We start from the raw sequence: 13414 nt of genomic DNA, 5'->3' as shown, positions 1-13414 counted from the left end.
AAAGGCAGTATACAAACCAGAACAACATTAACAAAAGTCCTAGATAGTAGGTTAGGGGCTAGCCTGCTGGCTCAGACAGTGAAGAATCTGCCTGCAGTGCAGGAGACCTAGGTTTGATCCCAGGGTCAGTAAGATCCCCTGGAAATGAGCATGGCTACCCACTGTAGTATTCTTGCCTGGAGAATCCCATGGTCAGAGGAGCCTGGTGGGCTACAGTGCTTGTGGTTGCAAAGAGTCAGACACCACTGTGCAACTAACACTTTCATGCACTTAGATGGTGAAAAGTGCTATGTAGAAAATTAAGCAGAGAATTAAGCAGGCGGAGGAGCCTTGTAGAGGATGTGTGGGGGGAAGGGTTGCAATTCTCTGTGATCTGGGCAGGGAGGGCCTCACTGGACAGGGAACATTTGAGAGAGAGCTTCAGTAGGTGAGGAAAGGGATATGTGGGGAGATTTCAGGCAGGAAATCTTCAAGTTCAAAGGCTCCAGGCCAGGCGTTGATGGTCAGATTCCAAAAATAGCAGAGTGGACAGTGTGGATGGAATGGAGTAGGGAACAGCAGATATGGGATAAGAAAGGATAGGGGATAGAGTGGCATGGGAGGGTACTTGTGAGACCCTGAAGCCTGAGAGATAGAAGGACTCTGGCTCTTCTTTGCTGGTGACTAAACCACTGGGAGGTTTCCAGCTGGGAAGTGCTTCATTTGGTTTATACTGCTTGTTTCTATACACATGTAGCATGTGGAGAAAAGTGCCCAGATCTGAAAGGTCTCCATTGTGTCAAGGCAGACTGGCCTGAGCCACTTTTCCCCTTAGGGACTTTAGGGGCCCAGAGATGTTGAGCTGAATAAGACATTTCAGCCCCCATTGTTCAGTGTGGCTGTTTCAGTTCAGATGTATTTCCAGTGCTTTGACCAATAGGTTGGGAAGTGATCATATCTTACACAGGATCTGTGTGAATCTTCCTGACACACCTGCAACATACCTTCTCCAAATTAATTGATCCCCTACCTAAAGAGAAAGTATAAATGTGGTAGAAAACAATGCCATAAGCCTCAGTATCTGTAATGAGCAAATTTTGTTTATTTCAATGCTCATTTGATTTTTTAATTTATATCATTTATATTTACAGTATTTATATTTATAGTTTTCATTGCTTATAATTATTTTCAAAGAATTCTAACTTGTGATTTAGAGGGTGTGTTTTAAAATGTATTTATTTAGCTCTAGTTTTATTTTATTTAATGTCTGTGAGCAGTGCTTACCTAGATAGCACTGCGCACTTCCCATATGGCACATCACCAATTCTGTGACAATCTAACAGGGCATGCTTTATTATTACGACCATTTACAAATGAGAAAACTGAGGCAAGGAAAGACTCCTGTAGCTGGAAAGTAGTAAGGCTAGGTTTGAATTAAGAAATCTCATCTCAGAGCCATCCTAAGAGGATGTTGTGCTGCTATAATGAGTAGCTACTAAGCAAATACTGAGCCAAGAGCAATAACCGATATCTCTTTTGGGCAACCACTAGGCTCAGCACAATGGCGGTAGAGGGCGGGCGTTCAGGTGGGACAGAGTTTAAGACTTGCATGTCATGGGTAATGTCCGTGAGGCAAACATTAAACACCTGAAATGTTAGGTGCCATTAAAGGGAACAGGAGAATGCATGGTGGGAGGGCTGAATTTAACTTTGCGATGACTTTAGGAAGCAGGTGTCTGGGCTGGCCAAGAAGGAGTCGAGTGTTGATAGGGACCGCTGGATGAGGAAGAAGGAAGGCCATTCCAAGCAGAGAGGAAAGCCTGACCAGAGAAGAGCGGGGCAAAGGAGAGGCTGCAGTCTGGAAGCAAAGAGCGGCCTGGGTGCTGCTTACTTAACAAAATGCACGATGTGAGTTGCTGTTCTTCTTCAGTCTCTAAGTCGTGTCCCACTCTTTGTGACCCCGTGAACTGCACCACACCAGGCTTCTCTGTCCGTCACTGTCTCCCTGAGTTTGCTCAAACTCATGCCCATTCAGTCAGTGATGCCATCCAACTGTCTCATCCTCTACTGCCCACTTCTCCTGCTGCCTTCAGTCTTTCCCAGCATCAGGGTCTTTTCCAATGAGTCAGCTTTTCGCGTCAGGTGGCCAAAATATTGGAGCTTCGGCTTCAGCCTCAGTCTTTCCAATGAACATTCAGAGTTGCTATCCTTTAGGATTGACTGGTTTGATTTCCTTGTAGTCCAAAGGACTCTCAAGAGTCTTCTCCAGTCCCGCAATTTTAAAGCGTCAGTTCTTCCACACTCAGCCTTCTTTATGGTCCCACTCTCACATCCATATGTGACTACTGGGAAAACCGTAGCTTTGACCATTTGAACCTTTGTCAGCAAAGTGATGCTTACTAAAACACAGTCTAGGTTTGACATAGCTGTTCTTCCAAGGAGCAAGTATCGTTTAATTTTGTGGCTGCAGTCACTGTCCACATTGTTTGGAGCCGAAGAAAATGAAATCTGACACTGTTTCCATATTTTTCCCACCTATTTGCCATGAAGTGATAGGACCGGATGCCATGATCTTAGTTTTTTGAATGTTGAGTTTTAGGACAGCTTTTTCGCTCTCCTCTTTCACTGTCATCAAGAGGTTCTTTAGTTCCTCTTCACTTTCTGCCATTAAAGTGGTATCATCTGCATATCTGAGACTGTTGATATTTCTCCCAGCAGTCTTGATTCCAGCTTGTGATTCATCTAGCCCAGAATTTCTCATGATGTACTCTGCATAGAAGTTAAATAAGCAGGGTAACAATGTACAGCCTTGATGTACTCCTTTTTTCATGAGAGTTGCAAGTTAGCTTTATGGGAGCAAAATGAAGACTATAGCCTGGGAGACAACATTTCAGACAGCTCTGAGAAACTGCTCCAAAGAGGTAGGGGGAAGGTCAGTATATATATGATTTTGGTGAAGGGGGAGTACATGCAACCAAATGCACATTTTTGCAGAGGTTTGTGATAGTTTCGAGGAGCAGTTATCACTGTGATAGATTTTAGTGCTTTTCTAGATAAGAGGAGCTATAAGAATTAGGCTCATAAAATCAGCTCCTGAAAATTTCTCACTGTGTGAAGACCTGTTCTGCCAAATTTTCCCTGAGTACAGAGTGCCTCATCTCTGTTCTCCACCCTGAACTCCTTCCAGGGGTGTTGAAAACCACCAGCAGTGCATATGATTTAGTCCTTGTGTTAGATTGCAGGTGCCATGGTGGTGGTGGTTTATTTGCTAAGTCGTGTCCAACTCTTTTGAGACCCCATAGACTGCAGCCCACCAGGCTCCTCTGTCCATGGGATTTTCCAGGCAAGAGTACTGGAGTGGGTTGCCATTTCCTTCTCCAGGGGATCTTCCTGAGTCAGGGATTGAACCCGGGTCTCCTGCTTTGCAGGTGGATTCTTTTACAACTAAGTCACCAGGGAAGCCCTGGTAAGTGCCTGACAAATGCTAATTAGTAGCTGATGGTGCCTGGCACTCAGTGTGAACAAGGAGGCAGGAAAATGCAGCTTGTGAGGGGTGGAGGGAGCTTGCGGCTTATTCTTTGAGCAGGGATCACTTGAAGACTATGGGCCTGGGATAGATATATCAGAGAAGTTTGCTAGGAAGAAAGTTGTGGCTCCAGGGTGAAGCAAGATATAGAGGAAGAATACTTCCTAGAGGAATTGGTTGCAACTCCAGAAATAAGCATCACAGAGAAAACCCTCCAATTCTGTGTTCTGTGTCTCTTAGGAGAAGGATTTATTTCCCTGCTCTTTTAATATCAGAGAAAATCATAAAAATTGATTTGTTGGTGCTTCACTATTATCTCTATAGGATATGGAACGGTACCTGAAAATACCTTTATTGTTCATATGCTGAGTTGTGTCTGACTCTTTGCGCCCTCATGGATTGCAGCACGCCAGGCTTCCCTACCACCAACTCCTGGAGCTTGCTTAAATTCATGTCCATCAAGTCGGTGATGCCATCCAACCATCTCATCCTCTGTTGTCCCCTTCTCCTCCTGCACTCAGTCTTCCCCAGCATCAGGGTCTTTTCCAAAGAGTCAGTTCTTCGCATCAGGTGGCCAAAGTATTGGAGCTTCAGCTTCAGCATCAGTCCTCCCAATGAATATTCAGGGTTGATTTCCTTTAGGATTGACTGGTTTGATCTCCTTGTTGTCCAAGGGACTTTCAAGAGTCTTCTCCAGTACCATACCTTATCTCATATTTAAAAATAAAAATCGTATTTCTTAGAGTGCATAATTTTTGTGAGAACACATTTTCTTTAATCAGGTTATAAACTAATATTTGACTTACCCTTTCAGAGAAAATGCAGACTACATTTTTAAAATGTCTTAAGTGTTAAGTAGTCAAAGTACTTCAACTTTTGCTCTCTCTAAAATTGGTAATGTGCTAAGTGCATCTCAGCCTATTAAATAAAGAGCCTGTTCTGAATTCAATATATCTTTTAATAAGGGTGAATATATTGGGTAACTCCTTTAAAATTCATATTCTAAAATCAATATATTAATGGTGGTGAATTGTCATACATGTGCTCAGGTACACATCTGAATTGAAAGAATCCAGGACAATGAGCCATCCTGCCATAGATTTTATTTCTGTTCCACTGTTTAAAATAGCTTTAAAAAAATGATTATATAGGTATGTAAAGCTTTTCACTCATGATGAAAAGCAGTAGAAAATTATAATTGTATCAGATTATAATCTGAATTTTTTTTTCTTTGGCTGCACCATACAACATGGGGAACTTCCCCAAACAGGGATGGAACCCCTGACCCCTGGTGGAAGCTCAGAGTCTTAAGCATTGGACCACCGGGCAAGCCCTTCTAGTTCTTCATTTTTAAAATGAAGATAATAGTTTCTACTGCTAGGATTGCTTATATACTTATGAATTGACTATTAAAATGAAACCTTTAATATAAGATCCAGGCAATGCAAAAGTATAAGAAAAATAAATGATATTTTAATGAAGGAAACACATTATTTGCAAGTACTAGCTATCTTAGAATATCTATAAATATAAAGAAAATTAATAGACAATATATTGGAATTTACAAAGTCAGTAATGTGTAAACAGCATCAAAGTTGAGAAGATGAAAACCAGTGACCATACCCAGTAGAAAATATTTTAAAAACCTAAAAAAAGAAAATAAAACCACCAAAGGTTTGACAGCAAGAAACAAAGACTATTATAATGCTTAAAAACTATGTGAGGAAGTTCTAGAACTGTACTGAGGACATGAAGACACTAAATAATCATTTGAATAGCTAATTAGTTGAGAACCACTTAATATATAAAAAGCTTGAAACATGAAGTCATTGAGAGGATAAACTAAATGGTCACTATACTAGTGGGGTAAGTTGGTTGCTATTCATCAGGGCAGAATACATCAGTAAGTTACACGAAACACAGTAACTATTTCAAGAGGAGTTAAAGGTCAAACACTTGGAAGAAACTCCATAAACAAAACTATTAAAATGGAGGAAAGTGCTGTACAAGCAAACTGAAAAACAGAAATGATAACAGAACTAGATTTAAGATGTCACAATGAAAGCAGAAATTGCCTCTGAAGATTAGAAGCCATAGCATAGGTTGGTTAAAAAAAAACAAAACTTGCAGCATAAAAACAAATAGATGACAGCAATAATATAAAAGTTTTTAATCAGTAAGCAAAAGACAGTTCAATCTAGCAGAAAGTTTAAGTCAAGGAGGCAGAAATGTGAATAGCTAATAAGCGTATGAATGGCTCATGCTTGCTTCAGCCACCGTAATGGTTGTTAAGACCGCAAAAGAGGAAGCCAGAACACCTGGGTTAACACCCAGTCTTCTCCCCAAACTGGCTGTGTGACTTTTGACACCTTACTTAACATTCCTGGCTCCCTCTCGTCCTCTATGAAATGATAATTATCACGTTACTTGCAGTGGAGGTCTGTGGTGAGGATTTAAATGGTTTGGTAAATGTAAAAAGAGTACTCAGTAGCACACGGTAAGCACTTAAAGTGTAAACTGTCACCTTCATCACCCTTGTTTTAGTAGCTTAAATTACTAAATTAGTTTAAAGCATCAGATTAACAAATATAGTCAAGATTTTTCAAGAACAATGATGATTAAGTGTAGCAAAAGGGCTCTCTCCAGTGTAGTTGGAGGGAGCATGACCTGATACAAGCCTCCTAGAAGGGACTTTGGATTAAAATTTAATAGACATATCTTTACGCATTTATGTACTGAATATCTATTTTAGAGAGGTAACTGGGGCTTGGAGAAATACAGTAATTAGCCACAGTCACACAGATGCTAAATGCCAGAAATGGGAATTGAATTGAAGTCTCTCTGGTTTCATGGTCCTACCATGGCCCACTGTTAATAAACATATGACAGAAAATGTTCGGTTTCATTAGTCATAAAAAAGCACATATTAAAGCAACCTCAGGCCATTTTATTCCTATGAAATTGCTGTATATTAGATAAAAATGCCTGTGGTTGGCAAAGCTGCAAGGAAATGGACAGGCTCATTCAGTGGAGCAAGGAGAGTAGAAGATAACACAGTATTTTAGGAGAGCAAATTGGCAGTACTTGCTGAAACTGTAAAAATAGGTGTACCCTATTACTCAATAATTCCACCTAAAATTTTTTTGGGGGTAATGCATCGTGGAAACATAAGTATATCTATGTAAAAATTGGAAACAATCTTAGTTACAATGTAAGATTTGTTTTTGTTCAGTTGCTCAGTCGCGGTCTGACTCGTTGTGACCCTATGGACTGCAGCATGCCAGGCTTCCCTGTCCTTCATTGTCTGCCGGGGTTTGATCAAACTCAAGCCCATTGAGTCAATGATGCCATCCAACCACTTCATCTGCCTCCCCCTTCTCCTGCCCTCAATCTTTCCCAACATCAGGGGAGACTTTTCCAATAGAAAGAAGCTGGAAGATTGGTTAATTACAGAATATTTTTTTCCAATGGCAGATTGGTTAAGTTAATTATGGAATATTCATAAGATAAAGAACCACTCTGAATTATGGAGAAGAATCAATTTTTACGAGGGAGACTATTTCCCGTACTTTTTGTCAAGTTTAAAACACAAGTGGTTAAAAAGCATATACATTAAAATAAGGCTGAAAAATCATGTTATTTCATAAGCAGCTTCTATGTACTTGCCACTGTTCTTACTGCTTTTTGCTGATTATTTCACAATAACTGCTGAGATATGTATCTTTTTTTATTCACTCTTTACAGATTAGGAAACTGGAGAGAAGTTATGTAACTTATCTAAAGTTTAATAGCCACTATGAGCCAGAGCCAGAATTTAAACTCACTTCATCTGCCTCTGTGGCCCCAATCTTTATCCAGTACACTGTGATATTATTTTCCTAAGATGGTGTTTAGTTGATAAGTCATGTTCAACTCTTTGCAAGCCCATAGACTGCAGCGTACCAGGCTTCCCTGTCCTTCACTATCTCCAGAGTTGGCTTAAGCTCCTGTCTGTTGAGTTGGTGGGTTTTCCTGGTGGTCCAGACAGTAAAGAATCAGCCTGCATTTCAGCAGGCCTAGGTTTGGTCCCCGGGTTGGAAAGAGTCCCTGGAGAAGGGAATGGCTACCAACTCTAGTATTCTTGCCTGGAGAATTCCATTGACAGAGAGGCCTGGCAAGCTGTGGTCCATGGGGTTGCAGAGAGTCACGTTATCATTTTCTTAAGTTAAATACATATTTAAAAGTACATTACAAATTAGAGCTGTGTGTTTGTCAAAATATGTAAAAGATAAAAATTACATTCTTTTTCTTTTTTAAGCTATTTTTGTAAACTGTATAGCATTCATACAATTAGTGCATAATAGTTTGTAAAGACAGCTTACATTTTAAGGAGAAGAGTTGACAGTCTTGCTGGGTACAGCAAGGTTTTCTGATTTTTTCAAAGTTCAGTGCAGGGTTTTGGATTCAGGAAATGGGTGGACACTTGCTCCTTGGAAGAAAAGCTATAACAAACCTAGACAGCATATTATAAAGCAGAGATGTTACTTTGTCAACAAAGGTCCTTGTAGTCAAAGCTATGGTTTTTCCAGTAGTCACGTTTGGATGTAAGTGTTGGACCATAAAGAAAGTTGAGTGCTGAAGAATTGATGCTTTTGAACTGTGGTGTTGCAGAAGACTCAAGAGTCCCTTGGACTGCAAGGAGATCAAATCAGTCAATCCTAAAGGAAATCAGTCCTGAATATTCACTGAAAGGACTGATGCTGAAGTGAAGTTCCAATACCTTAGCCACCTGATGCAAAGAACTGACTCATTGGAAAAGACCCTGATGCTGAGAAAGATTGAAGGCAGGAGGAAAAGGGGACGACAGAGGATGAGATGGTTTGGGTGGCATCACCGACTTGACGGACATGAGTTTGAACAGGGATGGGGAGATGTTGAAGGACAGGGAAGCCTGGTGTGCTGTGGTTCATGGGGTCGCAAAGAGTTGGACGTGACTGAGCGATTGAACGACCACAATGGGTGGGGTTGGATTGCCTTGCTCGAAGACAGGTGTGGTGTATGAGGAGGGCTGGGTTGATGAATTCAGCGCTGCCTTTACTGTGAGTGGTTGCCTTTATCAGGGCAAATTGTGACATTGTGAGCTTTGCAATCTCATGTTTGTAACTCTTGCCATGGGAAACAGGCCTGATTCCAAGCAGGGACGTAAATAGAATCACAACCAACTAAAGGATAGTTACTTTCTTCTTCCCCAGCCATGTGTCTGTCCATATCACATTTTATTGGTCACTTTGCATGTGCATCAGTGGGAACCAGCTGCTATATTGTGATGTCATGTGAGAATGTTTTCCCTTTTGCATGCAGTGAAAAGCTTCTGATGGAATAAGACTTGTTTACACCCCAACGTTCTCCTTTTATTCACATGAAGGTTAAAATGGGGAGTGGAAAGGATCAATATGACTCTTCAGTTTGGATTTAGATCTTAAGTGTGTATCTTTCCTCCTTTAGCCAACAGATGGTTTTATTCATATTGATTTTGATTAACTTTGCTGTTGAGTCAATTGATATCTAGTTACATCAAAGAAATTGAGTAAAGCATAATAATGAGAATTCTTTAAAAAGAGTTTCAGCTGAGAAAAATACTTTTTTCTGTGTCCCACATGTTTTTATATGCCAATTTAAAACAGTTTCATTTTCTAATATAATGGATAGTATCTTTTTGACACAAAACTTAGTTTTAACATCCAACTTTTAAAAAGTTCTTTATATTTACAGTGCTTAAAGCTTGTGTAAGCACATTTAAAATTCTTTTATACAGAGAAAAATTGCATAGTTTAAAGGTAATTTCAGGTCAGATTAAAATCTGTTACTTGTCCTCTGGCTCTGAAATCCTGAATTGTTACTCAGACACAGACTTCTTGTGTTCTTTCATTCACTAATTTAACCAGGAATTCATGGTTAGCATGTTCTTGATCGGGCTTCCCAGGTGGCACTTGTGGTAAAGAATACACCTGCCAATGTAAGAGACATAAAAGATGCAGATTCAATCCTAGGCTGGAAAGATCCCCTGGAGGAGAGCAAGGGAACTCACTCCAGTATTTTTGTCTGGAAAATTCCATGGACAGAGGAGCCTGAGGCTCCAGTCCATAGGGTTGCAAAAGAGTCAGACACGACTGAAGCGACTTAGCACTCATGCACACACTCATGTTCTTGATAAAAGCCTGCTGATACATCATTTTGTTTCTGAAAATAAGGTAAAGCAACATGGAAATGCCCATTTCCCTGATGGTGGAAGTTTTATTCCTAATTAGGCTACATCTGTGTTAGCATCCTACAGTGCTGCCTTCCCCAAATGATTGCTTCTTACCTATGAAAAGGTGAGCTTGCAGAGGTGTGTGATAAGTCCCTATGAAGAATTCTCTTGTTACACTGAAGTAAAAGACATTATCTATTATTCATTCTTCTGTTTGAGTGAAATGACACCCTCTCCGAGATCAATCCAGGAAGACTCTCCTGTTGAACTGAGAGACTTATGTTTGTCATAAATTGAAAATGGTATCATTCCTTTTTGCCTTGGGTGACAGAGATCTTGGGTTTTAATTGAAGTGCCTTTCTCATACCCAGAGATAAGAGTATATATAGATTCTCTGCTCTAAGTTTTCTTTTGGCTGTGCTTTGTCTGTTTTCATAGAGGTCTTAACATTAGAAACTGCTAAAAATAATTTTCACAGTTAAGTATAAACAATAAATATAGTTCTCAACTGGAAAAATACGTTTATCTTTTATTTATTATATAAATACTGTCATGTAGGAGTTTGGCAAGTTGAGATGTTGTGGAACTTTTTATCCTATATTCATGTGTTGAAAGTTCAATTATGTATAAACCTTGGAAAATGAAAATATTTTAAAAGTTTCTTTGGTTACTATTTCAATGTTAATTATAACACTAAATGTTCAATGCTTTGATCTGTGCTTAACTCAAGCATATCCCAGACACAAAGTAGTCTATTTCCTCTATCTCCCACTGTTTATCGTTTCCCCAAAGATATTTCTTTTAGAGGACAGACTGAAAAAGCGGAATCAACCAAATGTTCACAAATAGGAGGATTCGTAAATTGTGGTTTATTCAAATTGTGAAACTTACATAGCAGTTTAAAGAAATGAGAAATACTAGTGCAGTCATTATCAAATCATATTGAGAGATAAAAAATGAAACTGAAAAATATATTCAGTTTAGCAGAAAAAATTTAAAATACATTTTTCTCAGGAATATAATTATGAATATAGATTCTCAAAAAAGTTTAGAAATGATACGTGCCAAATTGCAGTCTAATTTCCTTCTCCAGGAAGGAATTGTAGGTATTTATGGATATTCAGAAGGACTTTTTTCTGTCATGTTTCAATCTTTTTACACATTTTTAAACTTGGAATTTCTATACTTAAAAGTAATATATTAAAGTGCCAAACATAAGTAGCCTTAATTATATCTCTAGCTTTATAAACAGCATTAATGTCCTAGGTGGATTCTGTGCTTTGCTGACACAATTCTAGGACATTGAGAAAGAGGAAATGATCATTTACCCAAAATAATAATTTAAAAAAACTTCTTTTACTATGAAATGTTTCTTTGTATACAGATATCTCTTGTTCTTCTGTTGCCCTTCCCGAAGCGTTAAGAAATCATGGAAATTTTAAGATAACGGTACAATGACTGTGGATTGAGGCAAAGCTAAATTGGACCAAAGTCATCTTGGCAAATTGTCATGCTGTCTTTGTATTTATTTCTTTCAACTTTAACACCCACAATTTATTAAGTGAGACAGAGGATACAAGAGGAAGCTCAGAATCCTGTTTGGATACCGTTTAGGAAGGAAGCCAGGTCTTTATGGGGCAGCCCCTTCCTCTTCGCCACTGGCCAGGAAAACCATCTTTCTGTTTAAAACCTATTCAATCTGAAAGAGGTGGGGTGACTTCGGGAAGGAAGGTGACCTCTCCCTTGTAAAGTGGAAAGGCTCTGTCCTCTGCCCGCCCCACGCCGTGACTTATTCAACTCATTTCCACCACTTGTGTTGAATGCTTGCAGTGACAGTGGTAGTTATTTAAAATATAGCTCAAACTTCATGCCCTCAAATTTCCTATGTTATTTCAAATATTTGATCATTATAATCCCAAATGGAGCTTTTGGTCAACTCAAGTTTGCCTCTGCCCTGTTAGAGTTAGCAGAGATGTTTTGAACAAACCAGAAGTTTAATAATACATATGCTACCTCCTGTGTACAATATAAGCATTGCTGCTTGCTATCAAATCTGAAAAGAAAATGCCTTAATGGGAACCAAGTCATTTCCAAAATGATACAGTGATGTTTTTCTAAGATGCCTTAATTTCTGGGGTACACAAGCAGTTTGATATATGGAACTGATGTACATGCTGGCTGAGGGAGGCCATCAGTGGAACTTGTTTAAACTTTGATGGTTTATCAGCATGTTGTTCTTTTAAAATGTATTTGAATTTTGACCTCAACTTTAGCTATGCTGATTTATTTAATTTGCTTTGTACTGTGACTGTGAAATACTGGTCATTCTTTAAAAACTGGCTCCTTAATTCATTTCTTTAAGGTATTTTGTAATATATGTATAAAATAATGTCTTAACATTATATTTTATATTTTATAAATATTTTTATGAAATAATATTTTAGAAGATAAAGGTCAGAAATTGTAAGGACCTAATAGAAGTAGAAGAAATTAAAAAGAGGTGGCAAGAATACACAGAAGAACTATACTAAATAGTTCCTAATAACCTAGATAACTATGATGGTGTGATCACTCACCTAGAGCAAGACATCCTGGAGTGCAAAGTCGAGTGGGCCTTAGGAGGCATCACTGCGAACAAAGCTGGTGGAGGTGATGGAATTCCAGTTGAGCTTTTTAAAATCATAAAAGATGATGTTGTTAAAGTGCTGCACTCAATATGTCAGCAAATTTGGGAAAATCAGCAGTAGCCACAGGACTGGGAAAAAGTCAGTTTTCATTCCAGTGAAATGAAAGGAAATCTATGACAAACCTAGGCAGTGTGTTAAAAAGCAAACATATCACTTTGCCAACAAAGGTCCATCTAGTCAAAGCTATGGTCTATCCAGCAGTCATGTATGGATTAAGAATTGGACCATAAAGAAGGCTGAGTGCTGAAGAATTAATGCCTTTGAAGTGTGTTGGAGAAGACTCTTGAGAGTCCCTTGGACTGCAAGGAGATCCAACCAGTCCATCCTAAAGGAGATCAGTCCTGGGTGTTCATTGGAGGGACTGATGCTGAAGCTCCACTACTTTGGCCACCTGATCAAAGAGCCGACTCATTGAAAATGACCCTGATGCTGGAAAAGATTGAAGGCAAAAGGAGAAGGGGTCGACAGATGAATTGGTGAGATAGCATCACCAGCTCAACAGACATGAATTTGAGCAAGCTCTGGGGGATAGTAAAGGACAGGGAAGCCTGGCGTCCTGCAGTCCATGGGGTGGATTGCAAAGAGTCAGACACAGCTTTGTGACAGAACAGCAACAATTTTATAAGATATATCTAATATTTTTATAAAATAAAATCCTGTATTATAATTAAGACATCTTACCCTACAACCTTTTTTGGGAGTAATTGTAAGTTTACAGAAATGTTGCAAAGAGGATGCAGAGTTCCCATATGCCCTCACCTTGTTTCTTCTCATATTGACATCTTACTTTGCCATGATGCATTTATCAAAACTAAAAAAAAATCTGTCATTATCCATGACTATTATTAACTAAACCCTGGTCTTTATTTGGATTTCACCAGTTTTTCCACTTATGTCCTTTTTCTGTTACAGGATCCAACCCAGGGTACCACATTGCGTTTTGTCATCTAATCTCCTTAGCCTTCTGACTTGCGACAGTTTCCAAGTTTTCCT

General features: G+C 39.1%; 1 protein-coding gene across 2 annotated transcripts in view; it reads left to right on the top strand.

Annotated features, from left to right (window-relative positions):
• MCTP2 (multiple C2 and transmembrane domain containing 2) overlaps positions 1 to 13414 on the top strand; it is a 192831-nt gene that overhangs the window by 94791 nt on the left and 84626 nt on the right. The window lies entirely within an intron of this gene.

The sequence above is a fragment of the Muntiacus reevesi genome, chromosome 15 (assembly GCF_963930625.1).
Source record: "Muntiacus reevesi chromosome 15, mMunRee1.1, whole genome shotgun sequence".
Taxonomy (NCBI): Eukaryota; Metazoa; Chordata; class Mammalia; order Artiodactyla; family Cervidae; genus Muntiacus; species Muntiacus reevesi.
This window is presented reverse-complemented; position numbering and strand designations above follow the sequence as displayed.